At 39.5% G+C, this 25,759-nt stretch overlaps 1 long non-coding RNA gene across 2 annotated transcripts in view; it reads left to right on the top strand.

Moving 5' to 3' along the window:
- LOC110208254 (uncharacterized) overlaps window positions 1–19,007 on the top strand; it is a 60,404-nt gene extending 41,397 nt beyond the window's left edge. For both annotated transcript variants that reach the window (XR_013482705.1, XR_013482706.1), the window contains 2 exons: window positions 15,589–15,805; window positions 18,828–19,007. This is a non-coding gene — a long non-coding RNA (uncharacterized LOC110208254). The remainder of the gene's footprint in view (window positions 1–15,588; window positions 15,806–18,827) is intronic.
- The last annotated feature ends 6,752 nt before the right edge of the window (window positions 19,008–25,759 follow it).

Genomic DNA, 25,759 nt, shown 5'->3' with positions numbered 1-25,759 from the left:
ATTTTCAAAGGAAGGATTTATGAAATTTGCTGCAGGATCTTCCTGCCCAATTCCAACAAAATTAATGAAGCAAATGCCATTTCCCTGAAGTGTTAGCAACTTGCTTAGGAGATAACTGCACTGGGTTCAGAGAAATCTCTTTGTTTCTTTGGTTGGGTCATTATTATCAAATGTATGGAAAATAAACATTTGGAAAATTACAGCCAAATGCTTCTGGCTTGTGATCTGTAAACCTCCACACTCTTCAAGTGCCATGATCCCAGACATCTCCTACTGCAGAGGAATAAATCAATAAAAAGGAGATTTTTATGGCCAGCCCCATCACAATTCCATCCTAAGTCTCTGTCTGTCTGCCCAACCCCAAAATGACCCTTTGGTGCCTTCTGGTAAGTCAATGGGAAAGTCCACTGAACCAATAGAAAAACTGCTTTTTTCTTTTTTTACCTGAAAATTTTGTGTTTTCCTTTTGCCTCTCTTGTATCAGAAAAAAAAAACTGCAATTATGCAGGTAGTTCATTAACCAAGCCCTAAAAAAATGAGAATGGGCTGGTAGGTGACATAGTGCTGGGCCTGGAGTCAGGAAAATTCATTTTTATGAATTCAAATCTTGTTTCAGATGCTTAGTAGTTGTGTGAGCCCGGGCAAGTCACTTAACCCTGTTTGCCTCAGTTTCCTCATCTAGAAAAGGAAATGGCAAACCACTCCCAAATCTTTGCCAAGAAAACCCCAAATGGGGTTATGAAGAGTTGGACATGACTGAAACAACTGAACAACAACAAAAAATGAGGATGGTACTTAGACCCAGAGAACAAAGTATCTTAACACACAATATAAAAGTGACCAATTCATCCATTAATAATCAACAACTGAAACATAGCATACAGAGTGTGCCAGATTTAGAGTCAGGAAGACCACACTTCAAATATCAGCTCTATTAATTATAGGCTATATGATCTGTGGCAATTCACCTCTAAGAATCTCAGTTTTCTCTTCTGTCAAAGGGGGGTTAAAATGCTTGTAATACCTACAGCATGGGGCTCTTCACAGACTCATAGATCTATAGACCTCAGAAGTCATCCAGTCCAGCCATCTCATTTTACAGATGAGGAAAACTGAGACTTAAGGAGGTTACATGACTTGCCCAAGGTCACATAGGTTGTAGGCATCACAAGAAGGATTCAAACCCAGATTCACTGATCCCAGAGCAAATGTTGTTTTGAAACTCAAATGAAATCACTCACATAAGCAGAAATGTCAGAGCTCACACACACACACACACACACACACACACACACACACACACACACACGTGACCCCTAACAATCCCAAGTGTGGCCAAATCAGATATTAAAATGTAATTAGAAAATATTTAACAAAATAAACAAAAATACAATGTAACAAATGATGTTAATGTATTACTTTCTAAGTCAATATGTATACAAAGAGATCCTTATGTACGATTTAATGGTCCTTGTTTCTATTTGAGTTTGACATCACTGGCATAAAGCACTTTAGACAACATAAGTAGCTTTCATTATCATCATCATCATCATCATCAATATTATTATGCATATAACTGCATTTAAATCCTCTCCATAATGGTTTGGTTATTTAATCAGCAGCTGTTACTCTCACCAGGGAAGGCTTTGGTTCCTTCCTTCCTGGGCCCTGACTCACCAATAGTCAAGTTCTTAGCTGAAAAGGTGCCAAGTATCTCCAAATACAATGCATAAACCATGCATCATATGAAGAGTATTTGTTGACTTCCCACTCTGTCAAAATCTATGTTTTGTGTTAACAGCTTCACTCACAGGTGTGCTTTGTAAACTGTCACTTGGAAGTGGTTACAAGAACTCTCAGGCGCTGTCCTTGGTTCTCATTTCCTCATTAATGAGATCATCTCTAGAGAGTTTATGAGGGACAGTAATGTGAAATAAGCCTGGAAAGGTAGACTGTAGCGTCGCCCTGTTAAAAGCGTAAAAGCCTAGGCTCTGCTGGGGATGACTAAGAGAATCCAAACTCAGTTTGCATCAGGCTAGCCGGCGAGACAAAGGGCATAGGTATTAAAAGTAAAACATCACAGAGATTAAAACAATTAGCAGAGGCAGAGGGAATAGGAGCAACAACATGCATACACACTTCAGAGATTAATATCTCATCTCTAGTGCACAGTGTGGGAAGTAATTTATTCTGAAACTCACATCATTTGGGTATAGAGGAAAGCATGGTAGATGCCTTTAACATAGCTAAACTGAAGTACAGGAAGGGGAAGAAAAGGAGGAAGATTTAGTCAGTCATATCTTAATTCCCCAACACATACTGCCAGTCATAGCATGAGTTCCTCTCTCACACAAAGTGTTCCTTAGTTTGTTGTTAGTAGTCGGCAAGAAAAGTGAGCTGTGACTATCTTCCTTCCTGCACAAGGAACCGCCATGACCTTCTCATGTGCCTTCCGTTCTCCTGCTTGTTTCTTTGCCCTTATGAGGCAATCACCCTGCACTGCAGACCCATTGGCTCCAAGAAATACAACTCTTAAGAACTTCTCCAATCCAATAAATACTTAATAAGCATTTTACTATAAGCAACATACCATGCCAGTTATTGGGGATACAAAGACAAAAGGAACAACAGTCCCTGCCCTCAAGGAGTTTATGTACTATTGGAAGATAAATAAGTATATGCGTGATAATTTAAGGAAGGAGCAAGCACTGACAAGGAGTACAGGAAGGGCTTCCCATAGTACATAGCACATAAGCTGAGCCTTAAATAAGGCAAGGTGAGTAAGGAGTGCGTGCTAGGCATGGGAGGGACAGGCTAAGCAAAGGCAAGGAGGTGAGAAATACAATGGCAAGTTCTGAAAACAACAGTTTAACTAGAATGTGGGGTGAGTGAATGTGAACAGTTCACATTACTATCTAGTTATGAAGGCTGGAGCTAGACTATAAAGTACTCAAATTTAAGCCAAGTTGAGTTAGTGTATTTTCTCCTAGAGGCACTAGGAAGCCACTGAGGGAGGTTTTAGGGAAGCTAATTTGGCAAATGTGTGGATAATGGATCAAAGATGAGGACACTGGAAGCCAGAAATCATTTAGGAGGGTGTTAATTAGTCCAGAAAAGAAATTATAATATTAGGGCTTGAATTAGGGTAGCAGCCACATGGTGAGAGTGAAAAGAGGGTTCAAATGAAAGATAGAAGTTGAGGAGACAAGATGTAGCAACTCATGGGAAATAAGACATGAGGTAGAAGGAAGAATTAAGGATGGATCATGGGCAACAGACTTAAATGACTAAAAGAACACAGATATCCTAGGGAGAAATAGGAATGTATAGAGGAAATGTGGATTGGGAAAGGAGGGAAGAAAATTAGTTTAATTTTGGGCATTCTGCCAATGAGTAAATATTTTGAGCCTAAGCATGATGGGACACAGTTTCTGATTAGATAGGTTTGTGCCCACTTAACAGAGCAGTGATAAGTGTAGGCTTGTTCTCATTTGATCCATGTTACATGAATCTGCCATATTCCTCTCTGCTGTAGGGGTGTGGTCACCAAAAAAAAAAACACCTCAGGTCACAACTATCATCTTTTTTCAATTTCTGTCTATATCACCATTGTTCTAGTGTGCACAGAGTTGAGAAAAAGGACAGCCACTTATCTCCTTCAATAACACACAGTCTTCACATTAGGAGGCTGACCTTTCCTTCTACTTTAATCTATTGCTTATAGCACTACCTGACAAAACCGTTCTAGTCTCATCACTCAGTCTGAATCTCTGTTGAGTACATGTAGAGTGACATCACCATATGGCAGGATCATGCACGGTATCTGGGAAATAACATCCATGGAGTTTACCTCAGTGAACAAGGATCCTTCATCCCCAGGAATTGCGGAAAATGAAATACATTAATATATCCAGCAAAATGTTTGCATCATCGTGGCAAATCACACTAGTTCAGAGTATATCTGTTTGTACAAATCATAAACTCCATTTACATATAGCATAGTCTCAGGTAATTATCCCAAATCCATAGGACTTATTCTGTCTTATAGTATAGGATATCCACATAAGAGTTGCAGGAAGCCCACATATACTTTATGCATGGACATAATCTATAGCACATGTAACATAGTTTGGGTGGTGCAGTGGATAGAGTGCCAGGCCTGGAGTCAAGAAGACCTGAGTTCAAATCCCATCTCAGACATTTACTAGCTGTGTGACCCTTGGCAAGTCACTTAACCCTATTTGCCTCAGTTTCTTCATCTGTAAAATGAGCTGGAGAAGGAAATGACAAACCACTCCAGCATCTTTATCGAGAAAACCCCAAATGGGGTCATGAAGAGTTGGACATGACTGAAACAATTCAACAACAACATAGACCAGATGTTTAGATCAAGTGGAATACATAATACATACATCCAGGTATGTAAGCATATTGCTTACATATGAAGTATACATATATGAACTCCATCAGTAGACATTACTTGGACACGTGTTATCTCCTCCCCCATTACTTCTAGGAGACCATAAGTCTGTTTGGGAAATGATCAGAGAGTTCTGGCACTTCTGTGCTGACCTGCTTTCTGTTCTACGTCTTCAGTGTCCTCATACCCAGAATCCCATGGTCCCGAACATAACCTTCGAGATGGTCCAAGCTGGCTGCTGATGCATTCAGCCTCTAATTCATCAGGCTCTTCAAGGAGCCTCTATTACCTGGGTACCTCCACAGCTGGACTAGTAAGCAGTAAAGGACTGGGCTCTAGATCAGGGCTCCTTAAACTTTTTCCACCCTTGGCCCCTTTTTGTTGGCACTGCATGGACTGAGGGAATGTGCAGTTCAAAGTATTCATACTTTGTGTTCAGAACCCAGGCTGTAGTGACATTGGGCAATGCAACAAGGGCAAGCACTGCCAGAAACACCTCAGAGTCATTACACATTTGATTTTTAGTTAATTTTTGGTCACTGCACATTCAGAAACCTTTTACTGTTGCCAAATTTTTCATGACCCTATATGAGGTTATAACCCAGTTTAAGAAGCACTACTCCAGCTGCAGCTAGGTAATGTAGTAGACAGAGCTCAGGCCTTGGAGCCAGAAGGACCTGAGTTCAAATCCAACCTTGAACACTTAATACTTACTAGCTGGACAAGTCACTTAACCCTCGATTGCCTCACCAAAAAAAAAAAAAAGCCAAAAAAAAAAAAGGAAGCACTACTCCAAATCAGCTCTCTCTTCTGTCTAGGCAAAGTTCCTCCTCCAACTAGGGCAGTTTGGACAAGCTTCTTGACCCTCCAGTGAATACCAAAGTATGATTTCCATTTCATCCAAAACATACTACAACTCAGAAAAGCTACCATCTGGCTTCAATAATCCCTCTCCAACTGGAAGATAGACCATTTTTGGAGCCCATTTGACTTAACTTTACATTGATCTTGTCTTACTTATCACCAAGTAATATAACCAATTCCCCTATAAGGATTGGACATTAACTATGATTTGTCTTTCCATAAAACAAATCATTCTCTCTTACTATTTTATAGACTGGAAGGTTGTTCAATCTTTTAATTACTTGCATGGGGTGACTCTTCATTGATCTTTCATTTTCCTGAGCACTAGATTTCTTAGCAGGACTCTATCCCTTATATAGAGTTCTTACCACCAAATCATTCTCTTGAATATACCTAGCATGTATGTGCCTTTCTAGCCCACAACACTATGCAAAATGTTTGGTTGTGCTCTATTAGTGAGAATCTTACAAAAGGCTGTCTTGACCTCCAGTCCCAACCAGTCCACCCCTTCAGAGCAGGGTGGCTCTGCTAACTGATTAATCTTCTATAAGTTTTGGTCCTAACATTTCCAGTAATAAATGTACAAAAAGAACTGAGTCTATCTCTCTTTTGGTCATGGTAGTGATGGAAGAGATCTTCTGGGAAGATATTCTACAACCGGGAGGGACCAGTTTATTCATTTCCAGTGTTTCTGTTCATGATCATTACCTCTATTTTCTTTACCAGCCATATAAAGTCAAAAAGCATTTGCTAAGTGCTTACTAAGTGCTAAGCACTATGCTAAATACTGGTAATATAAATTCAAACAAAAAGAAAGACAATTTCTACCTTCAAAGAACTTACATTCTAATGGGGAAGACAACATCTAAGAGAAAGGTGAAAGTGTGGAGAGGGAGAGAAGATATCTGGAATAGGGGCATGACAAAGAAGTCCAAGGGAGAGTAGCATGGTCAGAAATTAAGAGATGGCTGACCTGGGCACTCTCCTTAAATGGCAGTCCTGGCAGACTCCTACCTTCCAATCAGAGGGAGAAACCCCACAGACAAAGGGTACTTATAAGTAACCAAGAGGCTGTCTTTGCTGTTCAGTACATGTACCACCATGGCATTGGAAGATAGTCACTACCCTCCATAGCTATTGCCCCAACATCATTGGTTGATCATGGAACACCAGGTTGAGTATGATTGCTGAGGTTGATACTACCAATAAGTCAGACACTGCTAAGGGCAGTAATGCCTCCACCAACAAACCTCTCAACACATCATCAGGCCATCCTTTCAGAAGCTTTAAGTTACTATTTCCTGTTCATAAGCAAAGGTAAGCTTCTCCAATGGGATTACCAGTTCCCAAACAACCCCACTGGCAGTTATTTATTTGGGAATGCTGAAATGCCTCATTTATTGAAAACAACTTATACAATTTCCATTTCTTTTTTTCCCCTGTAAACTGTAGTCCATTACTTTGTTTTCCTAAGGTTTTCATGACATAGGATGTTACAATTAGTTTCATCAATAGGTACTAAACTAAGAATCCCCCAAACTAAGTTTTTCATGAGCATTAAGCCACTGAGTACCAATTCTCCAACAACCGCCGAATTGCTTTTTATCCTAGTATTGATACATGCAATATACAATGACAATTTGACAAAATTATTTCATTCAGAAACAACAAAAATCTTTAATACTATTTTGATATAAATGGCTACTTTAATGATACGGTATGGATTATAAGAATTGCTCTAGAAAGCTTCACTGACATATTATAGCCTAAGGGGAAAAAAATCATCAATGGATCCCTTCAATGTTAAACACATAGCTTTAGCTTGACCTCATATTCAAAACAGCCTTATTCAAATAATAATAATAATAGATTCACTTTTACAGTATTATTTGGGTCATCATCTTTCAAATCCAAGCTCCAAGCCCCCATCAATGTATCTCCTTGCCAGACCATGACACATGACACTTGAATTCAGGGCAATAGGCATTTAATGGAACAAGACAAGTAACAGGGAATTGAATCAGATGGTAAATATCTTATATATTCATACCAAAAGCTGACGCCCTCCCCCATGCTTTCAGAAAAGCATTAGGCAACAACCAATTAATTCCTCTGCATTCCCCAACTAGCAGGAGAGGGATATAGTCAGAGAAAATTCAGAAAACTGCTGTTGACGATTAGAGTCTGAAGCCACTTTCCCTAATCGTTTTCCCTTTCAAATCACAGCCTGATAGCCTAGTGAGTTTCTCTAGAGTTTCTCTCTCAGACCAGCTGAACATGCAGTCCTCATACTGCAGCCCCCACAGTTATCATAAGAGCCAGGCTCCAAGAATTGTGGGAACTGGTATATTCAAACACATCCTCTGCAGAGGAATTTATGCTTAACATATTGAATCCTCCAAGAGAGCGGGGCTGCTGTCCAGTTGCTGACAGTCCCATATGCCCTAGAGTGTAGAACTCATTAATTTAAAAAAAAAAACCATGACACATATGGTCATTTCAGAAGACACAATCTCTCCCATTCGAAGAAGCTCACATAGTCTATAAAGCTGAACAAGGAATATATGATACTTTAGTAGATGAATGAATTAATAAAAAGCATGCATTAAGTGCTTACTGTGTGCATTTATTAAGCACTTATAATATGGAAACTAACACTGGGGCTATGAACAGAACAATGAGACAATCCCTGCTCTTAAGGAAGTCACATTCAAATGGGAAAGAAACATACATCTAGGACATTTCAGCTGCTAAGCAGATAGAAAGGCAACTTCATCCTTATGGTACAGCAGCCAAGCAGGTGGTAATACATTTTCTTTGATGTCATTTCCACTGATAAAACTATTTTGTTTTTGATGTTGAAACATTTGAAAGTGCCAAAGACTTTTTCAGGTCTTCAGTGTCTGTGCCTACTGAGGAGATAAGGGTTCCAAGAGCTACAGATGTAGCAGATAAGTAATGTTCTCCACAAGGCATGCTTCCCTAGATGACAGTTGCCAGGTCTGGACTGGAAGCAGGGCCAGTGTTCTGAGAGACATAGTGATTTCTGGACTTTTAGGCTCAGGGTAGGTCAAATGATGGTTTCAAAACCAAGAAGACTTAGGCTTTTTCCTCTGATACGTACTAGTTGTGTGACCCTGGACAAGTCACTTAACTTCTCAATGCCCTAGACAACTTTCTAAGACTGTAAGTTACAGAGGACATGCTGACTTGCATTGATAAAGAAAGTTTATTCATCTGACATTTCCCTGTACCAATGAAATCATAAGTCCAGAACCTACCCCTATAGATTAGGGGTTCTTAACATAGGATCTGTGAATTCTTTCTCCATATTTTGATGTAACAGGCTTTACCTTGTGTGAGCCCAGATCATCTAATATGGCAGTACCCACATGGGAGAGGCCAAGGACAAGCTTCCGGGAGAAGACATTCTGTATTACTCTGTCACACAGGTGGGAATGGCCTCTTTCAACTGGTTTTATAACCAAAATATGTTGCATTTCTAAAATGACCAGATTGGATATTCTTGCTGTCTTTCCCATGACATCCCCCCAAAAGTGAAAGTCCTGTTCACTCACAGCACAGGCACCATGAACTGCCCTGAGTGAGGGGAAAGACTGCCTTCCTCCTTAGCCCTTAACCCTAAGGTAAAGTGGCCCCAAGAAACAGGCTTGGGGTTTTGTTGTAATCTGTCTTGTTTGTCCTTTTCAGTTCTAGGCACAGGCAGTAGAATTGCCAGACTTAGAATCAAGATATGACTACTAGAGGCAGGATTCCAGGCCAGAAGTTGCAGCTAGTCCAACAGGGAAGCCATAGATAAAGACTTTTTAAGTCCCTAATAAGTGTTTTGGGATTTCATGGTAAATTCACTCATTACTATCAATACCAAAAACCTATCATGTTAAATACTATGAGTGACACTCAGTTTCAGTTTTACCTAGGAATTTTATTCTTTCTTCATGTTTCAACTCAATTCAACAATCATTGGACACTTTCTGCACACCAGACAACTTCATATTCCACTAGCAAGGCCAGCCTGTCTTATGCAAAACTAACCTTCCAATTGTTTGTAAAATACTTTTCACCCCTTGCCAAGAGCATCAGAAGCCACTGTCCAAGAAACCAAAACCTATTTTCCCAAATCAATCTACAGAGACATTTCCTTCTTTCCTTTCCAAAGTTAAGACTTTTACCTAGAAGAGAGCTACATACATCAGCCTCCTACTCCAAACTTCAAAGGTCTCTAGCAATCCATTCCAAATTTCTTGGCACAGGAGTGCCAAGATTCCTTGCCAAAGAGTCTGTTTCCTTAAAAGCAATTAGTCTGGCCTTGTGCAGTACAAGGGAGTTTTTAGTTTAAAAAACAAGACACCCAAAGGATCTGTCTCCACAGCATCTGGTGGCTGTCCTTTCCATTCCTTTCCAGTGCCATGAATGTATATTCTTAGGCAGGGTCCAAGATACTGACTCAAGCATGGGATACCTCATCCACACCATCCATACCTGATTAAGACTACTCTGAAGGCTTTACTAATCTAGGTTTATCTGTGGGGAGTTGTAGGGATTTAGAGGACAGTGATAAGAATAGATTGTAGGCTCACCTTCCTTTAGTTTAGACCCGCCTTAGTCTCATAGTCTTGAGGCCTGAAACCTAACTACCATTAGCAAGAGTCAGCAGAGGAAAGATCCAGAGTAGGCTTACAGAGGTCAAGTTCAAAAGCTCATATAAACCATCAGAACACAGGAACCTGAATCACAAGATCCTAATGCAGTGAGTTTTGAGACAGACTAGAAATAGTACAGAATTCAGATCTTTCATTTGGTTTTGGAACAGACACTTATCCTTTCTCTGTTTTAAAAAATAAAATAAAGCCTCTAAGTTTGGTTGGAAATTTTGTGCACTTGGGTCCAGGTCAGTGCTTCTATTCACTGAAGCCTGATGGATTTCTGGCTTCAAATGTTTTATCAAGACAATCCACCTTGTACAATCTCCAAAGAAGGCTGTGTGGTTCTATTAAGTCCACAATTTGCTTTTAAAAGGTGACTAAATACATTTTTACACAACAACTAGCAGTCATCTCCCTACAGGAGCCAACAGAGTTTGTCACACAGCCTCCCCCCCTACCAAACCTCCCTTTTCAAAAACTGCTGTCAAAAAGCAAAGGAAATGTCATGACTTTGGAGCGGTCAGAAAGCTTTTAAGTCCAAGAGCAGGCTATTTCCCCTTTTGTGGCACAGAAAAGAGTGGACAGACACAATGAATAAATAATCCCATTGTACTTACAAATGTGTAACAATCCTTCAGAATGTGGTGAGGAACAAAGATAGCAGATAGGAAAGCAGCCCAGGTCTTAGCCAAAAAGCTTGCAATTCCAGGGCCTAAAGTGCTTCTGCAAACACAAGCATACACTACAATCTGTGTTGTTTTTTTTTTTTAAAAAGAAAGAATGAAAAACTTACATCCAATTCAGGAAGCTAAGGGTTCTGTCTAAATGACCTCCTTGATAATATAGGACCTTCAGCCACTATTGGAAAGGGCAATGGGTATTGGCAAATGTTAATCTTTAGCTGTTTCAAATGTCAGATTTTCAAATAGTCCCCAAGATCAGCTGGCACATAGTAGGTATTCACAAATGCATAAATGATTTCTGGCTGAATAGATGAATGTTGTCATGGTATACATCTATCAACACCTCATTGGTCCTAAGGTAGATGATATGAAGGAAAAAACACTTGGCAATGACCCGGATCCAGTCTCTTCCCTGCTACTAATTTGCTCTGTCACCATAGGAAGGCTATTTTACTTCTCTGGGTCTCAGTTTCCTTGTCTAAAACATGAGTAATTTGTGCTAGATGATTTCTAATATCCCTTCTAGCTCATATATTCTGTAGAGTTTGGTTTTTTGCTCCAAGATGTGTGCCCTTTGAAGAATTATTTTAGCTCCCAACTCCTTGCCTTTTCACTGGCTGTCTCCCATACCTGGGATTCTCCCCCTCCTCACCTTTACCTCCTGGTTTTACTGGCTTCCTTCATTCTCAGATAAAATCCTACTGTTTACAAGAAGCTTCTCTCAGTCATCCTTAATGTCAGTGCCTTCCCTCTGAGGTTTTCTCTCATTTGTATATATCTCGTTGGAACATTGCTTTCCTGTTTTCTCCCCTCCTTCTTTAACCCATTGGATTATGAGTTCCTTTCAAGGTGGGGATTGTTTTGGCTTATGTAACCTAATCACTTGTCACAGTGTCAGGTACATGTTAGGTGCTCAATAAATGTTTGTTGACTTGACCATTTCTGTTCATTTTGTTTGTACTAGGGTACACTTCTTTCAAACTATCTACCAATCATGAATTGTTGAAGCCACAGCTAAAAATCATGGTTCATGGGCCACTGAGACAGAATGTATATCAAAAGATGAAGTTCAGGCCTTGTCATCTGCTCTCATGATCAGTCTGGAAGCCAAAGATTGAAACTGAAGCCTCTGTGTGTCAAATTAAATACTGTGTATTAAAACCCAGACCACCTGGAAGAATCTGGGAGATTTAGTAGTGGGTGTACAATTCTCCCATAGAAACATGAAGGACCCTGTGAGCTTAAAAACTCAGAGCTACTCTGCCTGTCATCTTAGAGCATTCTTAGTACTTGGCAGGTTATCAGATCCCAGCTCTGCCTCTTACTACCTGGGGGGCTTTGGACAAGTTATCTTTGCCTCTCTGGGCTTCAGTTTCCTCATCTGGAAAATGAAGGGGTTCTAGTTCTTTGATGCTATGTCAAGGAAACTTTAATTAAGTCCCAGGGACTTCCTTATTCCATTTTGGCCTCATAGAGGTTCAATTAATCAAAGAAACTGCAATCAGACTTCAACTGGTCCCTTCCCTTAGTTGAGCTGGGAAGCGAAGTACTAGGAGTAAGTGATATTCAGACATCCCGTGAAGTGGAATTCTTTCTTTCCAGTTTTGTGATGTTCTCTTATGTCTCTTCCAGCTCTAAGTCTATGGTCTCTTCTGTTAGACTTCAGTTAGGTCACTAACACTCACAGGAAAACTCTGGATCTGTAGTCTGAGCCTTATCTGAATAGCAGAATTGGGAATAATCATAGAATCACAAAATTTGAGATAAGGAAATTATCTCAGTAGCCATCATGTTCAACTCATACAACAAGGAATCACTACTACCACATATCTCCAAGGAGAAGGAACTCCCTGTCTCTCAGAACAAGCCATTCCACCACTGGACAGCTCTGATAGAAGGTTTTTCCTGACATCAAGCCTATATTTGTCTCTTTGTAATTTTTACCCATTGCTTCTGGTTCTGTCCTCTGGGTGTCAAACAGAATAAATCTAATCCCTGACCCACATGACAGCCCTTTGGATACTTGACCTGAACATGACTATCTCCTTCAGCCAATCATCATTTGTCATGAACTCAAGGCCCTCCATCATCCTAGTTACCCTCCTCCTTTGGACACTCTCCAATTTACTAATGTCCTTCTTAATCCATGGTGCCCCCAAAGGGAATACAATACTCTAGATGATGTTGGACAAGGGCAGAGTTCAGTGGGGTTCCCACCTCTCTCTTCCACAAAACTCTGCCCCTTCTAATGGAGCTCAAGATCGCACTCTCTTTTTTTGACTATCATATCATGCCATTGGTCATAGCTCTTCAAAAGAGCAGCCAGGCTACTAGAAGACATTCCTGTAAACTCCTTGTAATAGGATTGCTGTGAGGATAGAATGAGATACTATTTACATAGTGCCTGGCAAACCTTGAAGCACTATATAAATGCTTAGCTGTCCTCATTGCTGTTGTTATTATTGTTGCTGTTGACGTCATCATAAATAAGGGGCCATCAATTGCTTCTGTATGTGACAAGGAGAAAGAGTTTTTGGAAACCCCTGGTGAAAAAACTCCAAGGATAATAGCAATGTGTTGTGTGAGTAGCTCCTACATGAATGGTGACCATGGGTAATCTAGCATTCAGGAATTAAGTTTGGGAGCAAGAAGGAACGTTCACCATAAACCAAGGTGAAATCTCCAATAGAGAAGATTAGTGGCACGGACTAAGAAGTTTGGTTTTCAAATGATAGGCTTGAACCTAAACTACCTGCTTTGCTAGGAATAGCTCTTCTCTGTTCAAAAGAGACTGGCATCTAAGACGAAGAATCTCTTATGGGAGATGAGAGTCTTTGTAGCTAAAATTCTTAGGAGAACAAGACAGATAGCCTTGAAGGATTCCTCTCTTCCTACCTCCATGGGAGAACTTTGAATGAACTTATGGCTAAGGTAAGGGCTCTTTCTTTTCAAAAAAAAAAAGTTACAACAAAAAATCTCCGGAATTTGAACTGAAAGACTATGGCAGAGCTCACTCTTCTTGTGAGGAAGAACTAGCTAAAGACTTCATCCAAAGCCAAGAGCAGGAAGCCAGCAGAGAGAAGCTCTGCATTATTGAGCCCAATGGAGTCCAAACTGGCAGCAGCCAACACAGACTGCACATCAAACAGAATAGCATTTTGCAAAGATTGCATAGCCAACAGAACAGCATCCCGCAGAGAATGCCTGGCAGAGATCCATAGGGGTTAGGCCCAATAGGAGCAATGCAATGACAGCACCTGAAGACATCAGTGGCATTGCAACGTCTAAGGCTATGTCTGTTCCCTGGCCATTTGTTCGCTTCTACATTTTTTCTCTACATGTGTGCCACAGATGATGTGGAAGAACATACCTCAGGTTTATGGGAGAAATGTTTTACTGCTGTTTTTCCTATATTGCTACATTTCATTAATGCTCTTAATTATGTTCTTCAGCCAACTATCAAAAAAACTAAATATGGTGGACTCACAGTCTATTTTGACTCTGGTGTGTAGTCTAATTTGGGGGACCCACCTTACAAATTGAGCAGGCACCCAGGGCTATACTAGCATCACTTAATAGACCAGAAAAGTCTGGCTAATGTTGAACTCTACAAAGAAAGATAGTTTACTCATTAACTGGAATTAGAAATGTTACACACTTAAAGTGCTAATTGCTATGCTTTAATGGTATTAATTCAATGATTAACAATGTTGCAAGGTCTTCTCCATTCTCTGGAGATCTGAAGTTATCCAGGCCTCTCTGGCTAATATAAAGATTAATCCAGAATTTGGGCCTCTACTGTAACAGATACACTGAAGAAACAAGTCCATTTTAGACTGAAAATCTGGTGCATGAAGGGAAATTGGAGCAGCAAATATGCTTCATGTACTCCAAAGCTTTCTGCAGATTTCTTTCTATCTAAGCCAAATGAAGAAATGCATTTCCTTTTGTTCAAACTGAATCCACTCAGTTACTTCCTCTACTCATATTTCATCCCTTTACCTCTTTCTTTCCTCCTTTTTTTCCCTCTTTTTAAAAATTTCTACTTTCCTTTCTCTTTTTCCTCTCATTCTTTACTTTCTAATATGATTATATTCATTTAAATTGGCTAGATTCATTTGACTTTTAAAGCAAAGAAACCCGAGATACTTTACCAATCCAGCCTAAAAGAGATGGCCCTATCTGTAGCTATAATTTTCCTAATCTAATAGAAATCATGTTGTCTCCAAAGAGACCAGGAAATACAATACAATGACCCACCAAGCACGTATATACAGACCACTATACCCTCCATCCTTCCACAGGCCAGATACAAAATGTCAGATGAGGGGAGGGACTCATTCCTGATTCTGCATAGTGGGATGGATATTCATTTCATCTCTACAGAGTGAAAATTAGAACAATATAGTAGTTTATGTTACTGCTTCAACTCCAAAGACTCATTGTGTAAACATTTCACCAGAAAATGTGCTCATTTGCTTATGAAAATGCATAATGTTTTAAAAAATACCCATCTGTGCTTTAATCCCTCTATAAAGTTGATGTTCCTGAGTCCTGTGTTTGCTCTGATAGGATCTCGGCCATCTGGTCCATGCCTGTTCCTATGGCAGCCCCTCCATTGCCTTTTAATGACAGCAAACAAAGAAAGGGACTGGGTCGAGAAAACAAAAATCGTATTTTTATGTTTCACTGAAGATACAAGCCTTCTGTTAAGACCTTGTTTTGAATAGTAGGTATTAAAAATGTTTCATATTGATTTTTTTTAACTAAGTGGAGGGATTGAAGTGGTTTCCTCATTTCTCCTTGATTGGGATGCAAGAAGAGAGTAATATACAAGGATCCCAGGTGCCTTCCCACCCAAGTTTCAGACAAGACTTCTGCCTGTATTCTGAGAATTACCCTCCATGTGAAGACTATTTGTTGTTAATAATGCATTGCTTTTATTATTTCACAGAATCCTTCCACTGATGCTCCTACATGTCCAGCAATAGCATTTACACTTCCAAAATGGTGCTGAAAGACATAAAAGAAACTTAATGAAAATGTCCTTCAGAATGCATGAAGTGAAATATTCAGAGCACTCCACTTGTGAATCTATGCTCGTCATCTCACAGTATCTGCCAAACTATTTCAAAGACCTGGTCAGAGTTTCAGAACTAGTAACACTACCTGTAAGTAGAAAATTCTGTGAACTATGGTAAGTTTATGGCAAGAGGTTATGTTGCTGTTGGAATGATCTACAGGAACTTTCCAAAAGGATTGAAGATTTCTTGATCTTAGACAAGTGACTTAACTGCTCAGGGCTTCAGTTCCTTCATCTCTAAAATGAGGGGTTGACCTCTCAGGTCCCCTCCAGCTCTAGCTTTATGGTCTCAGGATCATATGTAACAATTTTTTTCAAGTGGTAATAATAAATAGTTGACATTTGTTACTTCTATAGTCTTATTTGATTCTTAGAAAAGTCCTATGAAGCAGAAAATGCAAGTAAGGATCACAGCCTTGCTGCTATCTGCCCTTCATTTTCAAAGTAGCTGCTACCGTCATAACAGCTAGCAAGCAGTCATATTGGTTTAGTCAGTGACAAAGGAAGCAGCACTCTTCACAGGGCTCACTTCTGAGCACTTTCTGGGTCACGTTCAAGAAAGCAGGAAGGAAATAGCCTACATTAGAAGGCACTTCCATTACTGACCTTGAAGTATCTGGTTCTGAGTGTACCTAACGAAAGTTCATAAGACCTGGAGCTGGGAAGTACTTATCGTTCAGTCATTTCAGTCATGTCCAACTCTTCGTGACCTGTTTTGGGTGTTTTCTTCATAGAAATACTAGAGTAGTTTGCCATTTCCTTCTGTAGCTCATTTGACAGATGAGGAAACTGAAACAAGCAGGGTTAAGTGATTTGCCCAGGGTCATACAGCTAGTAAGTGTCTGTGACCAGATTTGAAATTAGGAAAATGAGTTCTTCATGACTTCAGACCCAGTATTCTATCCACTGTACCACCTAGCTGTCCACCTAGGACTTCAGCTAGTTCTAATTCTTCACTTTAGAGATGATGAAATTCAGAGTCTGAGAGAGGAATAGACTTGCCCAAGGTCACCTAGGTAAATTAGTAGAGCCAAGATTCAAACCCCAGTCCTCTGATTCCAGATGCAGTGCTCTTTCCAGCAAAATACCCTGCCTATTCTCTAGTATCTTTATGCAGATCTGCACTTCTAGCTTTAACTTCTTTCCTGAGCTCTAGTCCAAATCTTCAACTGCCTTTTGGATATTTCAAACTCAACGTACTCTAAGCACCTCAAACTCAACACATCCAATGCGCAGTTTATAATATTTCCCCAAAAAAGAATCTCCTATCTTCCCAAGTCCCTATTACTGAAACTTGTTTACAAACGAACACAATTCTCCTAGTCACCCAGGCTTCCAACCTCAGCATCAGCCTCAACTTCTAACTCACACTCACCCTACATATCCAATCTGTTGTCAGATCTCATATTTCTGTGTGTGTGTGTGTGTGTGTGTGTGTCTATCTCTGTCTCTGTCTGTCTGTCTGTCTCTCTCTCTTTCTCTTTCTCATACGCATACCCTTCTCATGATCCACACAGACACCCCCCTAATACCAGCCTCATTTCCTCTCACCTGAGCTATGGCAATAGCTTCCTTATTGGTCTCCCTGCCTCAAATCTCCCTCCACTCCAATCTGTCTTCTACTCAGCTGTCAAAGTGATTTTCCTGAAATGCTGGTCTGCAGGTCACCACCATCAGCTCTGCACTCAATAAACTGCAGTAGCTCCTTATTATCTCCAGAAGCAAATATAAGATCATCTGTCTGGCATGCAGAGAGAGCCCTTCATGATCTGTCCCCTTATTGACCCTCCAATCTTCTTACACTCTCTTCCCCTCTGCATACTCTAAGATCCAGCTACATTGGCTGATAACACTGTTTCTCACACACCACACTCTATGTCCTATCCCTGTGTCTTTGGATGGGTTGTCCCCAGTGCCTGAAGTGCTCTCTCACTCTCTCCCCTCACCTCTGACTCTTAGTTTCTCTGGCTTCCTGCAAGACTCAGCCCAAGTTCAACCTTTTGAAGGTCTTTCCTGCTCTCCCTTTCCCCCTAGTGCCTTCTCTCTGAAATTACCTTCCATTTACTCTTTTTTTTTTTTTGGCAAGGCAATTAGACAAAGTGACTTGCCCAGGGTCACACAGCTAGTAAGTGTCAAATGTCTGAGGTCAGTTCATTTACTCTTAAATGGACATATTACATCATGACTCTTCCATTAGATTGTGATCTCCTTGAGAAAGTGGGAGGTTTTGTTTTTCTGGCTGTTTTTTTTGGGGGGGGCAGGGTTTGGTTTGGGTTTTGTTGTTTGTTTGGTTTTTTTGGTGAAGCAACTGAGGTTAAGTGACTTGCCCAGGGTCACACAGCTAGTAAGTGTCATGTGTCTGAGACTGTATTTGAATTCAGGTCCTTCTGACTCCAAGGCCAGAGCTCTATCCACTGTGCCACCTGGCTGCCCATGGTTCAGTTTTGCATTTCTTCCTTATCCCCGGTGCTCAGTCTGGTACATATTAAGCATTTAGTAAACACTTGTTGACTGACCAGATTCAGATCTATTATCTCCTATAAGATGCAAGAAAAATACATCTTTTCACTTCCTAAAGTCTCTGCTAGTCTCTGTGTAGGCTTAGGTTAGAAGAACCATGGGTAAGTCACTGGCTTAGAGAGTAAGAATTAGCTCTCAGACCAGTCTTTCCTTAGATTTCCCTAGATGAGCTAAAAACATTCTGAGGCTAACTCTTATCTACCAAAAGAAGAAGAGAAAATGGGTGAAAGACATTAGCCATCACATTTCCACTGCCAATTATAGCTGTAATGCCACCAGCCAAGTGGGCTGGTATTTGAGTTCTTTTTTTTTTTCCAACCACACTACAACAACTGAATTTTCAGTTGACAATAACATGCTGTATCTTCTGGTCTGTGATCAATGGGAGACCATTCACAATTCTTTCCCCATTGCTATTGTATTTTTAAATATAAAATTAGTCATTTCTCAAAAAGGTATCCACTGGCGGGGGAAAGGGGCTTTTCTGAATCTGACCAATTCTACTGGGTGCAATAAATTTCCCTGATAGTAATGCTTTTATGAATCAAATACAGTTTATTTCATTTTAAGTCATTTTTTTTTCATTTCAGGAAAATGAATGTTGGAGCCAGATAAGAAACTATAGGCTGCTTTCAAGAAGGTTACAAGAAAACTGCATCTTGCATTACTAATCCTTTATCTTCATGTTAACAAAAAGATTACTGACACATTTTTGAATGAAAGAAAATAAAACAGCAAATGCATCTTAGAAAATGTTTAACTTTCATGTGACACAGAAATCAGTTGTGTTTGGTTTTTTTAATGAAGTAAGATTCATAATGAATTTCTCTCTAAGAAGAGAGAGTCAGCATGGAGTCATAAAAGCAGGAGGGAGGCACTTTTTTTTTAGTCAGAAGAACTGAGTTTGAATCTAGCCTCTGCACTTTACAGCCTGTGTAACCTTGGGTAAGTTACTTAACCTCCCTGGTCCTCAGTTTCCTCATCTGAAAAATGAGAGAATTGTATTAGATGACCTCTGATATCCCCTTCAACTGTAGATCTGTGATTCTCCAAACCTGTCTTATTTAACTATCTCATACCATAGCCATGTTTGAAGCTACGTGAGTGATGTGCACCATCCCAGCTCAGTTCCTGACTACTTGTGTGACCTTGGTTTTCCCAGCCCCCACCAGTTTCACCAGTTTTTCAGACAAGGTGAATACACAGCTCAAAGGTTCTTCTGTCTTGTTTCAATAGGAACAAAATTTCCAGAGTCTTCTTCCCCATCAGTTGCTATAGCTGTCCTCTTTTGCTCCATCCTCATTTTATTTTCCCCTTATAAGTCCCCTCTACCAAAATGGGTACACCTTAAAGTGGAAAGAGTTGATTTCCCCCAGTTCCTCAAGCTGAGGAAGAAAGGAGAAAGAGAAAATAGCACAGCACTTGCCATGGCATTAGAAAGGTATAAGCAAGATAAGCCTCCTGCCTATGTGACCATCTTATATCAGAATATTAGGATTTATATCAAGGAGAGAATGTCTGGCTCAGATATTCAATCAATAAATAAACATCTACCGAATACCTGTGATGGGCACTGGTGAGATATACAAAGATGTGTAAGACAGAAGCTACAAGGAGTTTATGATCTATTTGGTGAGAGATCCTTTTGTATTCATTTAGCTTGACTCTCTAATGCAGTATACATAATAAGGGTCATATGCCTGATGGATTCAATAAGTATTAGAAAAGCTAAAAAAAAAATAAGAGAACATCATGGAATAAGAAGGTGTTCGTCAAAGATAAGACATAAGCTGGGCCATGGAGGGTGGAGAGGCTTTAGTTAATACAAAGGGAGAGCTTTCCATATGTGGGAACTTCCTCAGCAAAAGTACGTAAATAGGTATGTGCAAGGTATATTTAGGGGAAAATATGGCTAAAGCAATACACTAATTCAAGAAGTAGTGAGTGATATCATTTGAAGGCGAATGTAGGAACAAATTTCTGAGCTCCTGGAATCCAGGCTAAAAACCAAAAGCAATGAACATTTTTTTCAATTACCTACTACATGCAATGCACTGAGTTAGGCCCTATGGCACATACTTCATCAAGGATCTGTCATCTCTTCAACATGTACTCCCTCTACCAATTCCAATCACAGTCGTCCTGTCACTTAGTAGGTGGTTTTTGATAGCTGCTATTGCTGAAAGCTGATGGTGTTGCCAACTAACCATGAACTTCATTGAACTTAGCAAAGCTGGTCCTCTTATAACAGACACGCAATCCATATCCAGGCCAGTGCTCAGTCTTTCCAATTTGGTAGGACCTTCCAGAGCTGATGTTCCACTGTCAGAGATACGATGAGCTATCAGAGTAGGAGTTCATTGCAGATAAACCTGGGGAGCCTAGAAAGATAAGTAAGATGGGCCCCAGGCTACAAGGAGCTTGTCAAATAGAGGAGATAAGAGATGCATGAAATAAATCTAATACAAATTAGCACATGACAAGAGGGATACAAAGTGCTATAATGCTGAAAAAAAAATTTATCTTGTAAGCAATGGGATGATGTTGGACATTTTGAATAGGTGAGTAAAAAGGAAAAAAAAAGATCATTTTAAGAAAGTTAATCTGCATTAAATTTAATGACTAACTTGGGTTCCAAAGGACTGATCTATAATGCAATTAGATCAGTATTTTTAGCAGCTGCTTTGGGCTGAGAAAAGCACTGTGCTAGGTCCTGGCAACAAAAAGACAAGATGAAAAACAGTCCCTGCCCTCAAAGAGATTATATTCTACGGTAGTAAATGATGTGTACATGATGCCGCTTACATTGTCAGATGTGATTATTGTTTGTTTTGTTTAAATCTTTGTTATACAGGTGAGTTTTATAAAAGGATGCTTATTAGGAAGTGACTGTGGTATTCAAAATAATCAATTAGCCATTTAAAAAAATAAAATTAACCCAGCAATGACAATAATTGGAATGGAGAAAGTCTAGAGGAAGGTAGGCCAATTAGGAGTCAAGTAAAAATGCAAGAGAACATATGAAGGTCTATTCAATGCCAATTATTTTACTGAGTTAGAAAAAATAATAACAAAATTCATTTGGAAAAACAAAAAGTCAAGAATTTCAAAGAAACTAATGAAAAAAATGTAAAAGAAGGAAATTCAGCAGTACCAGACCTTAAACTGTATTAATTAGGCAGTAAATATCAAAACTATCTGGTACTGGTAGAGCAGAGGAAATAAGTACACATACAATACACAATAGTAAAGGATTATAGTAACCTTTTGTTTGACAAATGTAAAGATTTAAATTTTTGGAATAAGAATTCATTATTTGGTTTAAAAAATTGTTTGGAAAGCAGTCTGGCAGAAACTGAGCATAGACAATTATCTTAAACCACATACCAAGAAAAGGTCAAAATGGATACATGACCTAGATGGACATAAAGGGAGATATGGCAAGGAAAATAGAAGAATGTGGAACATATTTTCTACTAGACTTATGGACAGGAGAATAATTTATGAAGAAACAAGAGATAGAGAACAGTTAGGTATAAAATGGATATTATATTAAATGGATTATATTAAATCAAAAAGCTCTGTACAAATAAGACTAATGTAGCCAAGACTTAGAAGGAAGGCAGAAAATTGGGGAAAAAATTTCATAGACAATCTCTCAGATAAAGGTCTCATTTCTCAAATATATAAAGAACTTTGTCAAATTTATAAGAATACAAATCATTCCCCAATTAATAAACTGTCAAAAGATATGAACAGGCAGTTTTTCTATGAAGAAATCAAAACTATATAAGGGCTCTAAGTCATTATTGATTAGAGAAATGTAAAGTAAAACAACTTTGAGATATCATCTTACACCTATAAGACTAGCTAAAATGATAGCTATCCTTCATTTGGGAATGGATAAACAAGTTGTTATATGGGATTGTGGTAGAATACTACCATGATATAAGAAATGATGAGCCAGTTGATTTTAGAAAAACATAGAAAGACTTAGACCTCTGAAGGAAGATGCTATCCAGCTCCACAGAAAGAACCAATAAATAGAAATATGTGTAGCATAGTTTTACATACATGTGTGTATATGTATGTATGTATGTATATAGAAATAAATGTATAATATATATAGGTGTTTAATTGTAGACTTTTCTAGGGTTGTGTGGGAAGGGAGAAAAAATAAAAGGTACATAGTAGAGAACAAAAGAAAATTTAGAAGGAAGGCACAGAAAAGCTGGGTAGCTTTGAAAATCATCTGTAGTATTTATTATACATGTTTTCTTTAAAAAAAGTAAACCATTTGAAATGGTAATTTATTGTTTTAGATCAAATCCTCTCTGTTCTTTTGGATAGATGGAAATGTTCTTTTTTTCCTTTTTTCTTTTTTAAGAATTTAAAATGAAAAAATTTAAGAAGGGAAAACTTATAAAGGTAAGAGAAAATTATAATGGAAAAATTTAAAGGACCTTGTGACTACATCAACAGAGATAAAATAGTCTAAAAATTGTTCTGAGGTTTCCAACCCAGGTGAGAGCAAGAACTGGGCAATTAGCACTTACTGAATTAAGGAATTAGGAAGAATATCTGCTTTGGAGAATGAGGGAAGAGATATTGAGTTCGATTTTAAACATTAATATGTTCATGTATTTAAACATCTCAGAGAATTGTAGAGTCAATCTAACAGTTCGATCTTGGACTGGAGGAGGGTAGAAGCAGGGTCAGAACCTGGAGGGGAGATCTGTGAGCTAAAGGGAAGTTACAGCAAGCTCCTGATTCTGCCACCATGCTTTATGCACAAGCTGCCCCTCATATCTGGAATGCTCTCACTTCTTACTGCCATCTCTTGGAATTCCCAGCTCCCTTCAAAACTCAGTTCAAGAGCCACCTTCTTCAAAAGACAATTCCTGATTTTCAGTGCCCACTCACCCACCCTAAATTACTTTGAATTTATTTATAACTATGTCTTCCTGGGCTCCATCTGGAGAGAGTTCTGTTACAGAGATGTCAGACTCTGGAAATGAGCTTACACTCTGCCCCAGAGTTCAACAGTTCAGTCACATCTCTTTGAAGTTGACTTTGGAGGCTTCTAGAAGGAGGAAGACAAAATGATCATCCATCTTGGGCCAGAAGGAGAAAAGGCAGTAGGCAAGGTTAAGAGATGTGTCTTTTCTGGACACCTACTGTTCCCCTAACCTCCCCCTCCAAGACTCCGGTCAACTCTTATTGTAGGACAGTGATCAATCGCACTGTGGGGCACCAGAAAGACTGGCAGAAGGCGTGTGCTTTGGCCCAGATATCTTCTTTTTAATCCTGCCTTCTACCCCACTAATCACCCAAATCAGAGAATCACAGAATTAGAGAACTGGGAGAAACCACAGCAGCCATATGATGCAGCCCTTATACAAAACCATACTCTACTATCATCAGAGTTCATTTTCTCCTCTCTTCTGACAAACCAAGAGCTCAGACACAACAAACCCTTCGGTTTCCAAATCAGAGCATTTTGGGGATGGTCTGCATCTCCCCCATCAGGACATTGGATACTGCTCCTGGGACTCCAGCCTCTAATAAGTGAGCCTTCATTTTAAATTGCCCAAAATGAGGCCTCCATACCACTTCCTGACTTCCAGACATCTCCTGACCAACACCCTTCAAAATCTGTGCCCCACCCCTACCAGCTTTCTAGCTTCCTTTTATATGTTCCTTTCCTTGCTAGAATGTAACCTTTTCCAGGGCAAGATCTATCTTGCTTTTTAAAATTTTAATACACAGTGCTTAGCCGCTTGCCTGGTACATGGTAAAGGCTTAATAAATGTTTTCTCTATCTTTACACTATATCACAGCAACTACGTTAGACAGATTCTTTTACATCTCAATAAAGTTTAGCGGTGTACCTGGTCTATCTGTATTGCTGGAAGTCAGTGGGTAATGTGGGGGAAAGAGTTTCCCATGGAGAACAGAAGTCCTAGAACCAGATGCAGTTTTTGATGAGAAAAATCTTCTTCCTTTTTACCCCTGAGTGGTAAGAATGAAGAGTAAATACAGGATCCATCCAGCAGGTAAGACAGAGTGCCAAGCCCTATTTCATCACATAATATTGATAATACTGTAAGGCAGTCTGTATCCCTCAGTGAATAACAAATCACACAGCCACTGCATCAGAGGAATCAGAATAGAAGATTATTACATCATTAAGTGTGCCTCTCCCCCCACCCCCCTGCCCCAGCTTATAGTTTGGCCTCCAATGACAGTATCCACATGCTCCAAGTCGGCAATTCTGCCCCAAAGTTTTGGGCAGCCATGCCCTAATCCTGCCACCATGCAAGCAGACAACTGGCTGATTGGTGGGAGTCAAAGTTAAAGTCAGAATAATTCCATAATGGTTCTGCCACTGATCATGTAGACATAGCTAAAGTGTGCCTTTGTGTGAGAGTAGATGTTTTCTCAGAGAATGTATTAAATATCCCAAAGGGACCATGCTTCCACTACTTCACTCTGGCCATATCTACAGAGACATAGTGAAAGTTTGATGGAACTCTCAAGATGACTGAAGACTATCTCCCCTGGACTTACCATCATCAACCCCTTAAAAAAATAAATCAACTTAGCTACAGAATTATCTGGGAAACTACACTGTGGCAGGATAGTCTTAAAATATTGTTCCCAATCATCACTTCATTCAGGGAATTTTTTCTCAATTCAATCTAATTCCCTCTCTTCCAGGTATTTATTTCACCCCCTTCACTCTTGTACTTTGTGTATATTATTGTTTTCAAACTGATTTGAAAACAGTTTCACATGTAGCAAACCTTTTGTTTAGGCCCCAATACAGAAGAATCAATGAAAAGCATCCATGAAGCTGTATTTAACAGTCTTTAAGCCAAATCATTTGTATTTATGATAAAGGTTTTTGGTGGGGAGAGGCAGAGAGCAATTAGGAGGGAGTTTGGACCTGTGATTTTGTGCATTTAGGGAGCTTCCCAGTGATGAAACTCCCTTTGTCAAGGAAGATCAACAACTCTGCTGCAACTTACAGTTTTAGAGAATTTCTTATGACACTGGGAGATCAAGGTACTTGCCCAGGGTCAAAGAAGCCAAGATGTCTAAAGAGAAGACATGAACCCAGGTCATCCTGATTCAGAGGCCAACTCTATCCACCCCACCATATTGCCTCTCAGCCTTAGTACCAAGTAAAGCAACCAATGAGCATCCACTAAGCGTATCCCATGTACTAAGCACTGAGGTAGGATAAAAGAAAAGAAAGTCTCTGCTCTCAACAAGTTCCCAATTTAGTTGAAAAAAGATTATCACATAAAATATTATCTAACATGACAATATCTGTACTCTCTCTTCATGGCAAAGGATAAAAGAACAGTATCTTCTTGAGATGTTTTCTAAGATGCACTCAGCAAAATGGAGTCTTACTTTTATTAGAAACAAAAAGCAAATCGATTAATAAGAAAACCCTGCTGAGACTCCAGAATTCAATTACTCCTTTCATTTGTGAATGAATAAATAAATGTGC

This window comes from Phascolarctos cinereus, unplaced genomic scaffold, assembly GCF_003287225.1.
Source record: "Phascolarctos cinereus isolate Bilbo 61053 unplaced genomic scaffold, phaCin_HiC Scaffold_726;HRSCAF=1367, whole genome shotgun sequence".
NCBI classification, from domain to species: Eukaryota; Metazoa; Chordata; class Mammalia; order Diprotodontia; family Phascolarctidae; genus Phascolarctos; species Phascolarctos cinereus.
Note: the sequence above shows the minus strand (reverse complement) of the source record. Positions and strands in the feature narration are given on the sequence as shown.